This window comes from Micropterus salmoides, unplaced genomic scaffold (assembly GCF_014851395.1).
Source record: "Micropterus salmoides isolate LMB-PRFRI ecotype aquatic unplaced genomic scaffold, ASM1485139v1 Ms_hic_scaffold_5, whole genome shotgun sequence".
Classification (NCBI taxonomy): Eukaryota; Metazoa; Chordata; class Actinopteri; order Centrarchiformes; family Centrarchidae; genus Micropterus; species Micropterus salmoides.
The window spans coordinates 6,776,230-6,782,994 of NW_024044237.1; positions in this window are offsets into that span (position 1 = coordinate 6,776,230).

Sequence of the window (6,765 nt, forward strand, 5' to 3'; positions counted from 1 at the left end):
CCCTGCCCACTTTTAATACCACCTCAAAACTTCTCAGAAGTGGATTTAGTGATGAAATTCCAAACGAAACTTTCTGTTGCTGGCCTCTGTCTGGTGCACGTGATGATGATGCAGTGAATAGTGAATATTCTCTCTGACCAATCAGCAGTCTGTCCTGTTTTCACGTCACATTTTAGTATCCCGTAGCCCAAAGTCTAACAATCCCCTGTACTCGCCGGGGCCCCTCCGGCAGCCCCACTGCCACCCCCCCACGTCACCGTTCCCACACAAATCATGAGCACTCTGACCACCACCAGGCCATCAGAGCCGGCACAACCACCCCCCCACGCCAGACCCCTCAGAGAACCGAAATACAATTATCAGCATGCACACAGGACAGAGCCGCACACCAGCCCAGTCCAGGCCCGCACCTGATGCCCCCAACCCTCGACAAGCACGCAAGCCAATCATGACCTACAGGTGAGCCAACCAACACTACCCCACTACCAATCTAACTAGTGGCACACAACAGCCAAGTAATGCGCTGCACAGGAGAGATGCCAGCCGGCGCAGACCGCCCCCATCCCCCCCGCAGCCAGGGAGACCACAGACCCCCACCCACGGCAACACCGTGACCCACACCGCACGCCTACCACCGGACCGAAACCCACAACAAGCATCCTCCCCCGCCAAACCCCACCGCCATGCCCGCCCCTCCCCCCAACCTGGACCCACACACAGGACCCACAGAGAGGCAGCCAAGCACCGAGCGCCACCACATCCGCACACCGCGCGAGTCAAAATCACCACCCGTGCACCGATACCAACAACCGTGCGACACCCAAGCAGAGTGGCTACCCACCCAGCAGCAGCAGCACGCCGAATACAGGGCAAACACCGGTCCCCCCGTCAAGCCCGCACCCCAGGCAGCCCGAGCGCCGCACCACCGCCCCCCGCCCCCCGCCAACACCAAGCCATCAACCAACATTAAAAAAACCCAAAAACGAGTCCCCCACGCCCACACCAATGCATCCAAGAATCAACCCACCCCCAGACACACCTACCGGCCGCACGGGACCCTGACCAGCAAGGCAGTACACACCCACCCCCATTAAGTGATAAAGTTGATCAAGGGGAACCAGAGAGACTGGAATTGTGTCAATTTGTTTTTTTTACATTTTCTTACATACCGGGACTTCTCCCAAGCTGGCAGTCCTCTCCTCTGCCCTCTCCATATTAGGTTCTCAGCTGTTCCCATTCTCTCTGCTTGCTAAACTCTGTCAGCAGAGAGAGATGAAGAAGCTCTGGTGCCTTTTAAGCAGCCGTGTGCTGAATGTAGCTTGTCAATGTCACTTTTTGTGAACCGACCAATCGCAGCCTGGATGGGGCGGGACATTTAAAAATATTGACAGATCATTGTCATTTACACTGAGGACGCTGGGGACAGGTCAGAATCAGAATGCCCATCACTTTTTGAAAGCTTTTGTTAAAAATGTTTTGAACAACAGCGACAATAAATGTAATTTTCCAAATGTAACAATGGACAATAAGAAAACATGCAAATCAACTGAAATATAGAAGAAACAAATGCGCATTGTCCAAAAGCTCATTACTGCATTATATTCCATTATATTTTTATATTTTGAATTGTCACCTGTCACCACCTTAATTTTGTTCCCCTTCATATAAATTAATACATTTCCACCATAAGTTGGTGCCGAAAATGTCTCCAGAATGGGAGGAGTACTGGCACCTATTTTTCTCCACTTCAAGCACTGAACATGGCAACCACAATTATATAAAACAGTGTGTGTGAGAGAGGTGTATTTAAAACAAGACAGTATACACACAATCTCTAATTGTTTTGTTAATACGAAGGTCAATATCAACATCTGAATGAGGGATGTAGCTAACTAAGTTGGCCGGCTAACCTCTGCGATATATGTAACTTACAGGAATAACGTGAGCTATTGTTAGACTGTAATGGAGGAGATCATAATATGCTAACACCTTAATGTCAAAATTTAAATTTATAACGTTAGGTAGGCAATGGTAATCATGCAAAATGAATTGTATTTAGTTACTTTAGTTACCTGCTCGTTACTTATCTTTAAATGTATTGATAGAACAAACTTAACAAACGTAAAAAAGTTATGCAGTTGAACACATATATAGCTAGCTTACCTGAATCTGACAACCTGTTCAGCCGAGGACTTCATCAGTCTGCTTCCAGAACACACAAGCGTAGTGCGCATCAAGTTTAGCGCCTTCAGCCATAAATTAGCCTCAAGTGCTCCTCATCTTGGTGGTAGGTGTAAGTTGTAAAATGCACAACACTCCAAGCTCTTCACATTATACTCATAACGTTGTGTGTGCAATTGTTCTCACCTCTTGAAACTGAAAATGTAATACTTGACATCTTTTCTCGGTTATCGTCTAACATTACAGCTAGCAGCTAGCTTAGGTCCTGCTCAACCGGAAGTAGGATGACAGAACGAACGCAATGGCGTCACCCTTGTTGTTGTGGAAAATAAGGTGAATAGATTTTCTTCTGTGCTGAGGATAAATCCATAATGTCCGGAGTTCACATATATCAATGACAGACTGATCATAAAAGCGTACATGTTCAAGATCATCCAACGAAGGTTTAGGTCAAGAGCAACTGAACTTGGTTGAAGATACTAGAAGACATTTCGTCCCTCATCCAAGGGACTTCTTCAGTTCTGACTGACTGGTAGGGAACTGATGCCAGTGACAAAGTTCTGAAAAGCTGCTTTGGACAACACGTGACACCAATTACACTATAAGAGCAATAAACTGTGCCAGATTGTGCAGTTCAGCAATGACACTTTGAGAATGGACTTTCACTACCACAAACTACAATAAGCACAACGCAGTATTCACTCGTCATGGCGCCCAGTGCACAGGTAAGATGTCAAAGATATGAGCCCTTTTAAATAGATAATTGGGGACAGTATCCCCACAGTGGCAATTTTTTATATCATAGGAACAAATCAAATGTTAAATTAATTGTTCAATTACAAGTTTTAGTTTGTCTATTACAGTTTTTTTTTTTTTCAAATTAACCTTGAGACGTGGCCCTGATTTAGCGCCATAGATGTGCCACACCAGTGAGGTGTTTATAATTTTGTTCAGTATATGTCTGCATCTGGGTCCAGACTCCTAGTTTTTCTGCCCACTAGGCCTAAAATACATATTTTCTAATTGTAGTTAAGTCTCTTTTTAAAATCACACAACACAATGTAGACACCATAATATTATTACAAAATAAATATTGATATAATGAAATTACGAAACTAACATACTACAATGAACTTTTAGGAGGTTTAAGAGGTTTACAGAGAGTACTTAATATGAATATCAAAAGTAAAGACAAAGAAAGAAAATGGCATCATTTTACAGCACTGACCTTGAAGGTGATAAGCCAACCTTTTTGTCCCTCATGAAACATGAACACCGCTGCTAGGGCACTGTCATAATAAAAACTTATCACATAATATAACTGTATAAAATTTACCGCAGGGTATTATCGCACTTAATATGTCAAAACCTTAGCTTGTAAAATTCTACTATTTTCCGTCGTGAATGTGGCGAGTCATGAATTTCAGTGAACACACTCTGTAAAATGAATATGTTGTTTTCGGAGGGAACCCATCAGAGAGACGTTGAAATGTGTTTAGAGAAAGTGTAATATACATTGTAGTATATTCTCCTTGACAGCAACACGCTGCAGTTTATTTGCACATTGCAAGATGACTGTTTTAAGAGCTGAGATATTTTTCATTTTCCTCTCCTCTTTCTGTCTCTATTTCTCACACTGTCACTGTTTTCTTCTTAATTCCCAGTCTCTCTTACTCTTTATCTCCCTCACTCACTCTTCCGAGTAGAGCCCTATAACCAGCAGTGATTTGATTACTCTGCGTAGCTACAGTCTTTCTTTGTTATCAGGCTTCATAAATGTTTAAAGAGCATTAAGGAGATGCAAACAGAGCAGACAGACAGAGGGGATATCTTAATGCTTAAATGACCATTACCCTTCTCCATTTACAGATTAAAAGCTTTACTCTGTATCCTCCACCTGCTACTCATCCTGCCCTTGCTCACCATCATCCCTCTCTGTGCATTTCTCCATCGGGGCTCTGGAGAATCATTTTTGTTTAGGTAGATGATGACAGTGAAGAACGGATTAAACAGAGGAGTAGCAGAAGAGTGAAAGAAAAAATAAATAAAATTGATTTATATATGAGTCTGATTAAGTCATTTAAATTGAAGGTCAGATCATCCACACAGATACAACTGCTATGATGCAGTATTAATTTAAGATTTGGAAGCAGTTTAACAATTCTAATGATATCACTGGAACAAATACAACAGAAGTACGAACAATGTGTAGTCTAAATGTTCTTTCAAAGGATTATACTTTTTGTATTCATCCTGAGGCAGTCCCAGACTAGATAGGAAGGGGTGAAGGAGAGAGAGGGAGAGAGAGAGAGGGAGAGGGGTAGAGAGAGAGAGAGAGAGAGGGGGAGAGAGAGATAGCCATAAAGGAGAGGGGGATGGGGGGTAGAGCAGCCTACACAATATACACACAGAGGTACAGACAGTAATGGTAATGTAGGTACAGACTGAATGAATAATGGTACAGATTTTTATAGTAGTGTTTATGATAACAATTGTAATGTTAATGATAATGATAACAATAATAATTAAATAAATAGTGTTTTAAAGATAACTACCAATAAGAGTGAACATATAAACAGTAAATATGGCCAAAACATGGACATTCGCCTGGTATATTTTTAAAACATTGTGTAATAACTGTTGTATATCAGTTTCTTTTCATCAAGTGTACAGTTGCAGTTGTGTTCCAGGTGTATTAGAAGATATTCAGGTGCATTATAATCTACCTTATGAAGGTTTTAAAGGTTTATTGCATCAAAATAAAGCTTTTTTTACCAGGCGAGGATGAAAATATCCTATTTCTTCTGTATTTCATCTCCATGTAGTCTGTAATAGTAAAATAAATAGGTTAATATACAATGGATTTATATTCCTTAGCTCCAGACCTTTCAAAGGAGACCAGAATTATGCATCTAGGCCTAATGGTTGAGGAGATATTACTGATTTATTTTGTGTATGTTATTTTAGGCGTTTTTCCTAGAAATAGTTGTCAGGGTCCATGTGGATGTGGTCCACCTCTTATAAGGAGCATAAATGCCTCACTATGGACATTTCTGTTGCTAAGGTGCTAAGTGGGGTAAAAATATGAAAGAGGTATAAGAATTAAATTTTAAAATGTGTCCTTTCCAGATGCCAGTAAGTGGCGCTATCACTACTGCTGGATATTGACATGACAAGTCTATGAAGAGGTTCACTTGTGAATTTTGGGCCAGATCTGACCTTGTCTAGTCCATTTACATGCTACTTCCTCTTACATGGCGTAACATCAATTCAACGGCATGCCATGGACACACCGTTTGATCAATCAAAAAATGCTTCGCAATTTAACATTGCAAGGCTCTTAAGATGGCGCTACCCACATTTGAAGTCGATCAGATTAAAGCTCTAGGAGGAGTTCGTAAAAGTATGGAGGGTGTAAACGGGTTGAGTTCAGTGCATCATGGGAAGTCCCAAGGCAGACTAAGGGATGGTTCAGGACTCACCTGAGCCAGCCCTAACTATAAGCTTTAAACTGGAACCTGGTTTCATAAGATGGAGCTTGATAGCTTAAGGCCCTGGCTCCCATTCTACTTTTGGACCGCATCCTTTGAAGGGCATGGCCTTTGCGGCCTACGAAGGCATACGGCCGCAAAAGGCTGAACCAACCGTTACCAACTGACCCCACTCTTACCATTGCGTGGTGAAGCACTGCTCCTGTCACCTAGCAATGTTCACAGCTGCTGTCCACCGGTATGGAGACGAATATTGTAGCAGACCTCGGATACGTAAAATTTTAATACAGTTATGGAAATTAATATTTCTGGGAATATTAATTTATACCTCAAAATTAGGAGCACCACCTAAAGATTTACTTGTCCGCCCAAGGCTTTAGGTCCTTGAGTATAGCCTGAGAATTATACGAAGTTCGGTTAATTCATTAGTTGTTATTCTGAAATCGTAAGGTCAGTCAGTCAGTCTCAGATCTGAGCGTAAGTTCTGTGTATAGGGACTCTAGATTCTGAATAACACACACACATACGTCGCTGTGCTCAAGGTGAATTTATTAACTAACAAAAGAGGGTACAATTGTGGGTAAATGTGGTGATATTACAGGGATAACAGTTAATATGACAACAAGGAGGTACTAAAAAGGGTAGCCTATGTAAGGTTCGATTGAATTTCAGTTTATTGTAGAGGGAGAGAATTCTACCAGTATGAAGGAACGAATGACAGAAATTGGATTGCAGATTTAGTTTGTCTAATCTAAGGGTTATTAACTGTGGATGGAGCCCATAGAACACCAACGAGTCACAGAGTGTTGTTTGTTTTGGCCTACCGTTGCCGCAGGTCCCGTGGCGAGGCTCGACTGCCGGTTGGCTCGGGAAGTCGGTTCTGGCCCGACCCCAGTGGCGTTTTTGAGTTGGGTTGAAACCGGTGGATTGGGTCCGGAGTCCTCTTGTGGCAAGCGCTTGCAGCAACGGGGCTGTCAGCCAAGGCTTTTGCTCTGATCTCAGTTCGTTTGGTGTCGCTATAGGGCCCACTCAGGGTTCTGTTGTCAGAGCCGTGGTTTCATTTATTCTAGGCCATAAATGAAGGCTTCTGAGT